Genomic DNA, 14,118 nt, shown 5'->3' on the forward strand with positions numbered 1-14,118 from the left:
GGAATGACTGAGCAAGTGGTATTTGATTGTGATGAAAGAATACTGGGCTTTAGAAAATGATGCATGGGGAGGGTGCTCTCTGAAAAACGTGGGAATGTTTATACAAACTGACGCAAACTGAAATGAGAAGAACCAGGAGAACACTGTACACAGTAACAGTAATGATGATGGACTGTGAAGGACTCTGCTATTCTCAGTAATACAATGAGCCGAAACAATTCTGAAGGACTGAGGATGAAAGACGAACTGATGGGGTCTGAAAGCAGACTGAAGCAGACTTTTTTTAAGCTTTATTTTTCTTGGGTTTGGGTTTTTTTTTTTTGTTTTTGGCTGTGGTTTCTTTTGCAACATAAGTATGGAAATATGTTTTGCATGACTGCACATGTATAATCTATATCAAATTTCTGCCTTCTCAATGAGGGAGGAGGGGAGAGAATTTGGAAGAATTCAAAATTGTAAAAATAGGTTAAAAATTGTTCCATAACTGGAAAAAACAAATAAACATTAAATGCCTACTGTGTTCTAGGGAGGATGTTCTTGCTCAGATATAAAACAGTCCCTAACTTTGAAGAGATTATAATTCAGTCCACCATATCATACAGCTCTTTTCCTTTTCTCCTGCCTTCTCTCACCTCTGACAAGGGGGAGGGGGCATCTACCCAGTTTAGAAAGGAACCAAACAGGAATTGGGAGACCCTGATTCAAGTCCCAGTTCCCCTGATCTGTGTCTTTGGTCAAGGCTCTTCCCTTCTGCAGGGCCTCAGTTTTCTTCTCAGCAAAATAGGGGGGATGGGCCTAGATAATTAGGAGGTACCTCCAAGCCCATGACTCTGTGTCTGCATACCCGGCAGGTGAGACCTTTGGCTTCCTGTGGGAGCTGGTTCAGGAAGGGGAATCTTTGATGCAGAAAGAGGCTGGTTCTTGTAATGAGCTCCCTAGAGAAATGGGGAGGTAGAAGGGGACCTCCCTGGGGCGGGAGGGAGACAACTACAGGCTGTGGGTCTGGAGACAAAATGGGAAAATGGGAAATAATTCAAGGGGGGGCTCCATGTGGCTTCTTAGGGCTAAAGCCAATAGAGCAGGAGGAAGATGGGATCTGAACTCCAAGCAAGCAGGTGCAAGAGGTGCAATGGTCAGAGCACCCACCACAGGGATGCTGAGTCATGCTTACCTCACCCCTTACTCTGAAGTCATTCTTACCCAACCTGACTGCCGTCACACCCCTCCTTCAGCTCCTCAGGGGAAGGCACTGTCTCTCCCATTGCTTTCACATCCCCTGTACCTAGGGCAGTAAATGCTCAGTAAAAATTGTTAAAGGTTTTTTTATGTTTTGTTGATGATTCAGTTTTTTAAAAGAAATTTTTATTTTTTTGTTTTTATATCTCCTACATTCCCCCCTTCTCTTATCTCCCTGACACCCACCTCCAGACATTCCTTATGAGAAAGAATTTTTTTTAAAAGAAGAAAAGGAGTTTACAAAAATTTATCTACATGCCAGATAATCTAACTCTTGCAACATTCTACACCCATAATCCTCCACCTCTGCCTAGAAAGGAGGAAGATACCTTCTTCTTTTACCTCTTTCTGGACCCAATCTTGATAATATCACACCATTCAATTTCAATTATTTCCTTCTGCTTTCCATTATCATTTAAATATGGGACTGGTGTATGTACTGACTCCAACACCATGTTAAGGCACATTCTGTAAGTGAGAATTCTGGGAGAACTGTCAGGATTAAAGTATTCATGGATATTCTGGAACTGAGTCAGAATGGCCACCAAAGTCAAATCAAGTCAAAATGCATTAATAAATGCTTAGCATGTTCCAAGCTTGGTGCTATTACTGGGGTTAGAAGGAAAGGCAAAAGACAATTCCTGCCCTCAGGGAGGTGACAGTCTAACATGCAAACAACTTTGTACAAAAAGAGAGTGGATGGACTCTTTTTTCCCCCTTTGGCCATGATCCAGATCTGTGAAGGTCTTCAAAAGGACCCAAGTTAGCTGCAACTTTCTCTTAGCAGCACTCACACAGGGGGAGCAAGAGAATCCCTCCATCCCCACCATCTGGTGAGACAGTGATATAAGAGAAGGGTCTTGGGTTCTCCTATCCTTGAGGCCACATGGCCCCTTATGGCCTCCAAGGAACAAGGCCTTCTTGGCCAAAAGACCAAGTTACTCTTTTTCATTCTAGAGGCAGAGCGTGGACTTCCCAGCCTTGGGAGTTTCAAAGACTGGTGAGGGAGCCATGGGGACTCCAGGCTGGATTTACAGCTAGCACAACTTAGATGATTCAGGGAATAGGGAACAAGGGTTGACTTTGGGGAGTGACCTCTGAGGTCCCAGGCCAACCGCAGTACTCATCCAGCAGCAACATCACCTTCGAACAAGAACTTGGTAAGATATGTACTTGAATGAACCATATTGTGAATCTGATCCTTATTTTCACAGATGCAATTGATGTAGGAAGGATAAGCCCTCCCCCCATGGTTTTAGGATGTTAACTATAATTTTCTTAAGCTAAAAACAAAATAACAAGGTTAGTTTTATAAATGAAGTTTTATTCTCTAAGGTCTTACCAAACCCTATAGGTAGATGGCATCCTTACAAATATCAATGCTGATATAAAATTTGGCGGCGAATTTTATACAGAAAGGACAAATAATATAAAAATGCATTAGGTAATCGATGAGATTTCACATAGATGACATGGTTTTACAATGTGATTCTCCCAAGTCTTATAATATTTGCTTAAAATTCCTATTGACAATAATCCCACTTATGCTGAGGAGTAAATGTTTACAAATAAAAATAAGATTTTCTCTTTCCTCATCCAAGATGTCTCTTATCATGAGATTTGTGGATCAGTTAAGGAATTTATTGGTATAATCACTGAGATGACCAGATGGAACTGACACAGGTCAAGTCATCGTTGAAGGAGACAGGCCTTACATCACAGACTGACATTTTATAACTGTTAGCTAAAGGTTAAGAGACTAATTTCTGATCAGAAATATATAGATCAGAAGTATGAATTCCAAATTAAAGAATATCAGATTACAAAAGGATCATTTGAATAAAGTGAGCAGGACCTAGAAAACAATACACACAGTGATTACAATAATGCAAACATGATATTAAATGAAGCAAATGAGATAATATATGACAGTACTTTGCAAATCCATAAATGTTAACTATTCTCATTCCTGTTATTTTTCATGTAGCACCCCCTTGGGGCTCATAGAGCCAATGCAGGCTGCTTTTCACTGACCGGTTGGGTCCCTAGAGGGATGGCCTATGGCTTAGGGATAACTCTCAAGCTTAGCCTCTTGAGTAGGCTAGACTCACAGACTCTAATACACCAACACTCATCGGCCACGTGCCCCCCATTTCAGGGGACTGGTAAGTCCATTTACCGACTTAACAACTAATGGTTTTTCCCAGTCTGTTTCACAGACAGAGCAAGAACAAAATCTAGCAACCTCACTTTACAAATGAAACTGAGGCTGAGGAAAGTTAAGTGACTTGTCCAGGATCACCTGGCTACTTGTTAGGGACTTTCCTTATCAGAAGTTCTCTACTTCAAGGAAATCACAAATCCAGGCTTCCCTCCCCCACACACACACACAAAAGTCATGGGATGTGGGACAGGGAACATCGACAATGGAAAGAATCTGGTAAGGCTTTTGGGGTTGTTTTTTTTTTTTGCAAGGCAATGGGGTTAAGTGGCTTGCCCAAGGCCACACAGCTAGGCAATTATTAAGTGCTGGATTTGAACTCAGGTCCTCCTGACTCCAGGGCCAGTGCTCTCTCCACTGCACCACCTAGCCACCCTGCTGGTAAAGCTTTTTGAAGGGAATGAGAGGTGCATGGATGGGAAGAGAGGGTATTCCAGGGAGGGGGAACAGCATGGGTAAAGGCTGGAAGAACACAATCAATTGGCAAGCATTCCCTGAGCTTTCCCCCCTCTGCCAGACACTGGAGACACAAACACAAAATGAAAAATTCTTGTGGTCAAGAAGTTTTCATTCTAAAGGGAGAGTCAAAAAATATATACATAGAAATATAAATTGAAGGAATCCAACCCCATCCCTAATTAATCCTGAAAGATTCAAGCATCTCAAAAGAACCATTCAGGAGGCAGTTAATGATGCAATGGATAGAACATCATCAGCCCTGGAATCTGAGTTCAAGTCTGATCTCAAACACTTGCTACTTACTAGCTATGTGACCTTGGGCAAGTCACCTAAACCTTAATGCCTTACCAAAAAAGGAATCGGAAGTAAAGAGAGTATGAATTGATCCTGAATGAATTTGAAAGAATCCAAGTAACTTTGGATTATTGCATGAAAATAGATTACTCAACACAGAAAATATCTTGGGCTTTGTTGAAGAGAATCAGTAACACTCTGTGAGACTATGTCGAATCAAACTAGTTCAGAACCAGTTGATCCAAGAGGAGAAGGTTCCAGATGTGAAGCTCCCGAAAAGCAATGTTGTGGAGAGAGGAGAGAAGGGAAAAGTGCATCTCTGACTTACATCTGTCATGTAAACAAAAATATTGGACCATGCATCCCCTGGGAACAAAGATAAGCAGAGAACAAAGAGGTGTTATCCCAAGAAAAGACAGTGAAATATCCAATGACAGGATTGATCAGATGAACTTCAAAAAATCATCAGCAAGGGGCGGCTAGGTGGCGTAGTGGATAAAGCACAGGCCTTGGAGTCAGGAGTACCTGGGTTCAAATCCGACCTCAGACACTTAATAATTACCTAGTTGTGTGGCCTTGGGCAAGTCACTTAACCCCATTTGCCTTGCAAAAAAACTAAAAAAAAAAATCAGCAGCGGGGCAGCTAAGTGGCCCAGTAGATAGAGCATCGAGTCAGGAGGACCTGAGTTCAAATTTGGCCTCTGACCCTTAATAATTGCCTAGTTGTCACTACTATTCAATATCATGTCAGACACGTTAGCTTCAGCAATGAGAAGAAAAAGAAATTGAAGGAATTAGAATAGGGAACGAAGAGACAAAACTCTCATTCTTTGCATATGACATGATGGTATATCTAGAGAATCCCCAAAAATCTAAAAAACTAATAGAAACAATTAGCAACTTTAGCAAAGTCACAGCGTATAAAATAAACCCTCATAAATCCTAAACATTTCTATATGTGACTAGCAAGATACAGCAGAAAGAGCTAGAAAGAAAAATCTCATTCAAAGTAACCTCAGACAATATAAAATACCTGGGAAGTCTATTTGCCAAGGCAGACTCAGAAACTATTAAAACAATTACAAAACACTTCTCACACAAATAAAATTAGATTTAAATACCTGGGCAAACATCAACTGCTCGTGGATGGGTCGAGCCAATATAATAAAAATGACAGTTCTACTCAAATTAATCTACTTATTTAGTGCCCTACTAATCAAAATTCCAAAAAATTACTTTAATGAGTTAGAAAAAACTGTAAGTAAATTCATATGGAGAAATAAAATGTTAAGAATTTCCAGGGGCAGCTAGGTGGCGCAATGGATAAAGCACCAGCCCTGCAGTCAGGAGTACCTGGGTTCAAATCTGGTCTCAGACACTTAATAATTACCCAGCTGTGTGGCCTTGGGCAAGTCACTTAACCCTGTTTGCCTTGCCAAAAAAAAAAAAAAAGAATTTCAAGGGATTTAATGAAAAAAAGTGCAAAAGAAGGTGGCTTAGCCCTACCAGATCTAAAATTACATTATAAAGCATCAGTCATCAAAACTGTCTGGTATTAGCTAAGAAATAGCGTGGTGGATCAGTGGAATAGACTAGGTGCAATGGCAGGAATTGATTATAGTAATCTGCTGTTTGATAAACCCAAATAGTCCAGCTATTGGGATAAAAACTCTCTCTTTGATAAAAACTGCTGAGAAAATTGGAAGTTGGTATGGAAGAAACTTAGATTATAGAACAACACCTCACATCCTATACCAAGATAAGATCAAAATGGATACAGGATCTAGACATAAAAGACAATATTATAAGCAAACTAGGAGATCGAGGAATATCTTACGTATCAGATCTATGGAAAGGGAAGCAGTTTATGACCGAGGAAGAGACAGACAACATCATTAAAAACAAACAATAATTTTGATTACATTAAATTTAAAAACTTTTGCACAGACAAAACCACTGTAACCAAGATCAAAAGAAATGTAGTAAACTGGGAAATAATTTTTACAATTAGTACTTCTGACAAAGGACTCAATTATAAAATATATAGAGAGAGATCTGAGTGAAATTTATTTTAAAAAAAAGCCATTCCCCAATTGACAAATGGTCAAAGGAAATATGGAAGCAATTTACAGATGAGGAAATCAAAGCTATCCATAGTCATATGAAAAATTGCTCTAAATCATTACTTATTAGAAAAATGCAAATTAAAGCATCTCTGAGGTACCACCTCACACCTCTCAGACTGGCCAATATGACCAGAAAAGACAATGATCAATGTTGGAAGGGATGTGGAAAATCGGGGACACTAATACATTGTTGGTGAAGCTATGAACTCATTCAAACTTTCTGGAGAGCAATTTGGAATTACGCCCAAAGGACAACAAAAATGTGCATACCCTTTGATCCAGCAATACCGCTACTGGGTCTATACCCTGAAGAGATGATGAAAAAGGGTAAAAACATCACTTGTACAGAAATATTCATAGCAGCTCTGTTTGTGGTGGCAAAGAATTGGAAATTGAGTGGATGTCCTTCAATTGGGGAATGGCTGAACAAATTGTGATATATGTATATTATGAAACACTATTGTTCTATTAGAAACCAGAAGGGACCTGAATTCAGGGAAACCTGAAGGGATTTGCATGAACTGTTGCTGAGTGAAATGAGCAGAATCAGAAGAAAATTGTACACCATCACAGCAACATGGGAGTGGCGATCAATCTTAATGGACTTGCTCATTCCATCAGTGCAATAGAGTATCTGCAAAGGAGAATGCCATCTGTATCCAGAGAAAGAATCGTGGAGTTTGAACAAAGACCAAAGACTATTACCTTTAATTTTTTTTAAAAAAAGTTATCTTATTATGTAGTTTTGCTATCTCTTATATTTTTTCCCTTAAGGATATGATTTCTCTCTCTCAACACATTCAACTTAGATCAATGTATACCATGGAAACAAGGTAAAGACCAACAGACTGCCTTCTGTGAGGGGTGGGGGAAAAATTGCAAAATTCAAAAATTAATTAATTAATAATAATAATAATTACCTAGCTTGTGACTTGGGCAAATCCCTTAACCCCATTGCCTTACAAAAAAAAATCAACAGACAAGGAGTTCTTATCAGTTTGGATAACAGTGTCCACCAAAGAAGGGAGCAACTCCCCCTCCCCCAGAGAAACTGTGGTTGTTGTTGGAATCTGCACCAGGACCTGCTTGATTTGTGCTCGAAGAGGACTAAAATGATATCACTTTGTCAGAGTGCAAGGTGTCCAACTGTGGCTGATCAGAACAGCATGAGCTCAGAAGGCTCTGCCACAGATCAGGTACAAATAGTCCATGTGAATATTCAGAGTGAAGAAGCCTCTAATTTGTACATCTCATTTTCTTTTAAGCTACCACAATGCTCCTCTCTTAGAGAACAACACCCTGTCTGATGAGGGCAGGCCATGTTGCATCATCCCATGCCAGTATCTCCCATGTCACACAATCAATTCCAAAATTCTTCAGAGAGACCTTGAGAATGTCCTTGTATCGTTTCCTTCTCATCTTGCTTTATGTGAGTTCTCCATAAAAAAAAAAGTCTTTTAGGCAAATGTACATTTGACCTTTGAACAACATGGCCAGCCCACAGGAGATACATTCCGGGCAGTAGAGTTTGAATGCAATCATTTCACTTATGACTGTGGTGGTGACAGATGGAGAACCTGTGTTTTCTAGGTGTTAACTGTGTTAACACAAACAACAGAGAATGAAGAGCTAAGAGATGCATCAAGGACAAATCAAACACACACATACACACACACACACACACACACACACACACACACGAACACACAACTTCAAGACTCTATAAGATCACCAACCTTTGTGACCTCTGTCAAAGAGATATTCAAGGGGAACTTAAGACTCGCAGTATCCAGTAACTGAGTTAAATCTTGCCACATGATTTTCTTACACATTTAACATTTCCATACTATTTTACTATAAGTTTACTGTCCCTAAGGAAATTGTGTGCAAGAGTAGAAGGTGCACTGGTTTGGGAAGGTTCTTGTTGTTTTTGGAAAAAACTATCTTGGCTTTACCTTCTTAAGAAAATGCCTTTTGTAAAAACTAAATCTGACTGATAATCAAAAGGCTAAGCACACTGGTAGGGGCTCATGATCAACAATATTGGAAAACTACTATCCTTCTCAGGGTTAACTCTAGAATTGCAAAAGAGATAGTAGTCAGTCTCTCTCTGGGGGCCTAACCTGTAGATAAGTAAAGTCTGAAATAAGTAAGGGATACTAATAAACAGAATCAATATAAATAAAATAAATACAAGGTAGTTTAGGAAGGAGAGTTCTAGCACTTGAGGGTATAAAGAAAAACTCTCTAGAAGATAATTCTTGAGTTCAGTCCTGAAAAGAGAGGTGAGGTAGAATGCATTCTAAGCATGGGAGGTGGCAAATACTGAAGAACAGAGCGGGCCTCAGAGTGTGGAAATACTCACTAAGGCTGAAAAGATAGGTTGGAATCACCTTGCAAGGAGCTTTAAAAGCCAAACAAGGATTCTTAAAGTTTTTCTTAAATAGACTCGGGAGCCACTGGAGTTTAAGTCCAAGAGTAACACGGTGAAATCTACAATTAATGACTTAGGCAACAGCATGTATGATGACCTGAAGGGAAGAAACATTGAAGGCAGGGAAAGTAGTTGGGAGACTGGCAAAATCATCTAGGAAAGAATGTGATAAAGGCCTAGAATGCAGGTTCTATGGAAATGGAGAGGAGTACAATGTCAGAGATGTTATGAAAATAGAAATGGTGAGATCTGGCAACTAATGAGATACGTGGGGTGGGTGAGTGAGGAGTTAAGGATGACCCCTGGGATAAGAATAAGACAAAATAGAAATGGGGAATTTGGAAGGGGCGGGTTTGGAAGGAAAGCTAACAAGTTCTGTTTTGGACTTGTTGATTTTGTGATGTCTTTGGGACATCCAGTTTGAAATGCCCAATAGGCAGTTGGTGATGAGGGACTGGAGCTCAGGGGAGAGAGTGGAGCTAGATATATAGATCTGGAGTCAACAGTAAAGAGATGATAATGAGCCCCAAAGGAGCTCATAACATCACCAAGAGAGTGAAGAGAAAGTCCCATGATAGAGCCTTGGGGAATTTGGAGAGAGCTGGGGACATGACTGGGGGAGGGGGGGGCAAAACAGATGGAGAAGGAGTGGGCAGAGAAGTAGGTGGAGAACCAGGAAAAGGAGGAAAGGCAGGAAAGAGCACTGTCAAATGCTACAGAGGAGCCCAGAGGGATGGGAATTGAGAAAAGTTTCTCAGATGTGGCAATTCAGAGATTGTCAGTTACTTTGGAGAGAAGGGTTTCAGTTGAGCCATAAGGTCGGAAGCCTGATTGCAAAGGACTAAGAAAAGACAGAAAGGAGAGGAAGCAGTAGCAGCAGGTGTCGATGATTTTGTCAAGGAGTTTGGCTGAAAAGGAGAAGAGAGAGATAGGGGACAATAGCTGAGGAAAGAGTACGGAGGTCAAATATGGGGAACAGGGTGGCATCATGTATAACATGTGTCAATGCTCATTGTGTTATCTAGGCTTCCCTCTGTGGGCCTCAGATTCTTCCATAAAATGAAGGGGTTAGCTTCACCAGAAGAGGTGGAGGACTGGTGGTGTGGAATACTGTATACACTATCAGGCCCAGTTGACATGTTGGTTAGTCTTATTGAATAGGTTTGGTTTTATTTTTCTCCCTTCTCTTTATTTTTTTTTAATAAGACATGGCTCATTAAGGGAGGGAGAGCATGATATTAGGAAATTAGTGAAAAGAAAAAACAAAAATTATCAGGCCTGAGGGGCAGGCTTAGGTGATATCTGAGGTCTCTCCCAGTTCAAGGACTTGATTTCATGGTTTCTGATAAGGCCTATGAACTAGGAGGCTCAACCACAGATCCTCAGTGCTGGAAAGCCAAAGCCTAGAATTCAAGAGAGCCCGGTTTTCTGACTAAAGTCAGACTGGAGTCAGAAGACTAACCGTCAGGAAACTGAAGCCCAAGGAAAGCAAGACTGACAAGGTCAGGAAATCCGTTGTGGCCTCAACACTGACTGAAGGGAGTGGCCATGGAAATGGAGCTGGAGAGATATGTTGGGTCAGAGGCAACCACATGGAATTGCCCAATAGGGAGTTGGAGAGAGAGACCTGGAACCTGGGGGAGAGAACAGGACTATATATGGGAGGGCCGGACCCTGAATGGAGTTGAGCTCTCAGATGGAAAGGGAGAGAAGACAAAGTGAGAGACACAGAGAAAGAGCAAAGCCAAGTTAAAGGATCGATGGTGGAAGAAGAGCCTCCCTGAGAGGGAGATGTAAGAAGAGAGGCAAATAACACCAGCACAAAGAGCCAAGGAAGGAAAGGGTTTCAAGATGGAGGGAGAATCAGTGGTATCACATGCTGCAGAAGGGGCCAGGATGTCAAGGGAGCTGGTGTCAGAGATAAGACAGAATGAGAAGAATGGGTGCCATTTTCCTGACCTCTGCTGCCTTTTTCACTGGTGACCATCCCATCTATCTTGAACCTCTCTCTTAAGTTCTGAGATACTACACTGTCCTAATTCTCTTTCTCCTTTATCTGCCTCCCACCCCAAAACTTCCCAAGACTTTAAAGTTCATTGACAATTCTGTCTTGGGCCCTCTTCTCTCTGTGTGTCTTTGTGCCTCTCTCTTCTAAATATATTTTTATTTATTTTATTATATATTTCCATATTACATGGAAAAAAATTTTACTTTCATTTTTTAAATGTTGAGTTCCAATCTCTCAAATATTTATTTTGTCATTAAATATTTTCCAAATTAATATAAATTTTTAATTCATTTTTTAAAATGTTGAATTCCAATCTCTCTCTCTCTCTCTCTCTCTCTCTCTCTCTCTCTCTCTCACTCTCTCTCTCTCTCCCAGATTAAATAAACACTTGTCTGCATAGATGTTCCAAAGCTCCAGTCCTGACCTCTCTTAGAGTTCCAGACTAACATATTTCCCCTGGAAGCATCTCTGTCCAAAATCAGGTTTTCTGTCTTTTCTGATAAGTCTGTTCCCCTTTTGATATCGTTTTCTACCTCAGTCACCACACACCATTGGGTCCCATCATTTCAGATTCCTCTGTCTCTCATCTCCCACATCTACTCAACTGTCAGGGTCTGTGAATTCACAAGTCTCTCTTCTCTCTATTCCCATTGCTCACACTCTTTCACAGGTAAAAAGGTGATGAGATCGTGGAAGTTGAGTATTGTAATGAGCTCCCTGGAGGGACCAGGAGGTAGAAGGGGGTGTTCCCATGGGGAAGGGAGTAGACAGCTCCAAGCTGTAGGAGGCTGCCAGGATGGGGAGGCAGGAAAGTCAATTTAAGGGGCTTTCTTAAAAGGGAAGAGGGTGCCCACCAGGACTCATCTTCTATACTCCTATACTTATCCCTGCCATGAACCATCTTTCTTGCTAATGCCAGACCAAGACAGAGTGAGTCAAGATACGCTACTGCTCCCCCTTTTTTTCTCCCACCAAAATTCCTTCACCTTGAATTTAAGGTCCTTCACTACCTGGCACTGTCCTACCTACCTTCCTGCCATGGCATCTCCCTAATTTTCACAATGACCTACCTAGAAACCCACAGAACTATGGATATGGAATGCAATGGTCAACTCAGGCAAGGGGGAACTCCTTGGGTCATATTGCTTCATTTTCTCATTTTTTAATTCTTAGCTGTGGGGAGTAGGAAGGATTTATTAGGTGCTTACTATGCTTACTGTGTGCAGCACTTTACTAATATAATTTCATTTAATCTTCACAACAACCCTGGAAAATAAGTGCTATTATCATTCCTATTTTACAGATGAGGAAACTGAGGCAGACCACCATTAAGTGACTTGCCCAGGGTCATTCAGCTAGTAAGAGTATAAGACTGGATTTCAACTCAGTTCTTCCTAACTCCAGACCGAGCTCTCTGGCCACTGTGTTACCTAGATAGGGATACACTAGTAAACAAAAGTGATGTAAATACTAAAGGTATAAATAAAAACATGTTGTTAATGTATATTTCCCCCATTCAAATTCAAGAAAGACTAGTCCAAAATGTTCATAGCAGCCCTGTTTGTGGTGGCAAAGAATTGGAAATCAAGTCAATGTCCTTCCATTGGGGAATGGCTTAGCAAACTGTGGTCTATGTATGTGATGGAACACTATTGTTCTATTAGAAACCAGGAGGGATGGGAATTCAGGGAAGCCTGGGGGGGATTTGCATGAACTGATGCTGAGTGAGATGAGCAGAACCAGAAGAACATTGTACACCCTAACAGCAACATGGGGGTGATGGTCAACCTAGATGGACTCACCCATTCCATTGGTGCAACAATCAGAGACAATTTGGGGCTGCCTGAGATGGAGAATCCCATCTGTATCCAGAGAAAGAACTGTGGGGTTTGAACAAAGACCAAGGACTATTTCCTTTAATTTAGAAAAAAAAACTGATATCTTATTGTCTGATCTCGCTATCTCTTATACTTTATGTTTCTTCCTTAAGGATATGATTTCTCTCTCATCACATTCAACTTAGATTAATGTCTATCACGGAAACAATGTAAAGACTAACAGATTGTCTTCTGTGGGGGGTGGGGGAGGGAAGCAAGATTAGGGGAAAAATTGTAAAACTCAAAATAAATAAAATCTTTAAAAAAAAGGGGGGGTGGCTAGGTGGCTCAGTGGATAGAGCACCAGCCCTGGAGTCAGGAGTACCTAAATCCAAATCCAGCCTCAGACACTTAATAATTACCTAGTTGTGTGGCCTTAGGCAAGTCACTTAACCCCATTGCCTTGGGGAAAAAAAAACTAAAAAAAAAAAAAAGACTAGTCCCATTTAAGGCCCTCACCCATTCAGAAGAACATGTGGTGAGGTATTTGCACTTCCCCCTTGCTGTGAATTCTACAAGGATATAGATTCCTGGGTTTCTTTGTACCCCAAATCATAATAAAAAGAAGGTACTGGACAGTGTCAAAGACTGCAGAGCAATCAAGAAGGATGAGGGCTGAGAAAAGGTCATTGGATTTGTCTATTCAGAGATTTTATTGGTAATATTAGAGGAAATCATTTCAGATGAATGATGAGTTTGGCAGTCAGACTGCAGAGGAGACCTTAAGGCAGAGATTGCAGATGGAGTTTACCCTCCAAAGGTAAGAGAGACACAGTTCAGATCCAATGGGAATTTTTCAAAGGGGTTTGCAGGCAACAGGGAAGCAGCCAGTAGACTGGGAGTGATTACAGATTGGAAAGAAAGTAGGTATGAAAGAGGAGAAACCTGATGAGGAAGATGAAATGGAATGGGAGTTCTCATGTGTGAAGAAGGGTTTGCCTTGGCCTAGAAAAATATATTCCCCATGAGAAATGAGGGAAAGAAGAGATAGAGTGGCAGAGAGTTGAAGAGGAAAGGAGAAGAGAAAATTTGGGGTACCTGATCTCCATTTTTCAGTGAAGTAGAAGGCAAGATTCCTGGGTGAGAAGGTGGACAAGGCAAAGGTGTCTTGGTGGAAGTTTTGAAGAGTGACAAGGTTTGGAAGAGTCACTGTGCTGAATAGGAGAGTGAGTCAGGGAAGTATAAAAGTGTTGCCTTGCTTCAGTGAGAGCCCAGTTGAGATAATATAACATAAATTTGTAGTGTATCCAGCCAATACCATTTTATGATTTTTCTCCAGCTCCATTCAGAGATACAAAAATGGAGCAAAGGTGGCAGAAAATAAGAGTCATCCAGGGTTAAAATTTAGCAGGGTGGCTAGGTGGTGCAATGGATAGAGCACTGGCTCTGGAGTCAGGAGGACCTGAGTTCAAATCCAACCTCAGTCACTTAATAATTACCTAGCTGGGTGGCCTTGGGCAAGT

This window comes from Macrotis lagotis, chromosome 3 (genome assembly GCF_037893015.1).
Source record: "Macrotis lagotis isolate mMagLag1 chromosome 3, bilby.v1.9.chrom.fasta, whole genome shotgun sequence".
Taxonomy (NCBI): domain Eukaryota; kingdom Metazoa; phylum Chordata; class Mammalia; order Peramelemorphia; family Peramelidae; genus Macrotis; species Macrotis lagotis.